The sequence below is a fragment of the Chondrus crispus genome, genomic scaffold, assembly GCF_000350225.1.
Source record: "Chondrus crispus Stackhouse genomic scaffold, scaffold_179, whole genome shotgun sequence".
Taxonomy (NCBI): domain Eukaryota; phylum Rhodophyta; class Florideophyceae; order Gigartinales; family Gigartinaceae; genus Chondrus; species Chondrus crispus.
Window position 1 is genome coordinate 5956 of NW_005179051.1, and position 651 is coordinate 6606.

The window sequence follows — 651 nt, forward strand, 5'->3', positions numbered from 1 at the left end:
GACGCCCTCTCCCCAATCCCCATCTATCGCCATCCAACAAATACAATTTACTGCTCCTGCTTGCCGACAAACTCTTGCAACATTATACAATATATTTCTATCGCCACCCACGTTACCGGGCCCCTTCTTCCCGCATCCACTTCTGTCTTCCCTTCCATACACCGGCCCCTGAGTGGCCTACGGCCCGCAGAATGCCAGTCAACAACTACAAGAACAATCGTCGCGAGAAATTGTCTTGTTGAACAATTCCCAGCAGTGCATAACTTTGCTGAGATACTGAGCTATCGCTCCCTCCATGCGGCGAGATGTAGAGAAAGACAAGGAGAGATGCGCAGAGATCACACCTTAACTATTGTCCGTCAGGGAACCGTTACTGCTATATTATTTAGCAAACCACCATCGCCCCGACAACTCTTCGTACTTCTGCATTTCGATTGCACCCCACTGCCCGCATCATCCAGTGCAGCTTCCGCAGTTTCCGTGCACTACAGCAGCTGCCGTTCTTCTAGTAACCTCCTCACATCTACGGTAGGCCCGCAGCAGTGGATATGTCCCTCATCTCCCCCCCCCCCCCCCCCCATTTACCACAAAACCTTGTGCGTTTGGGAAATTGACCCCCCCAAAAAGTTGCCCGGGTACCATGGTTTTAAT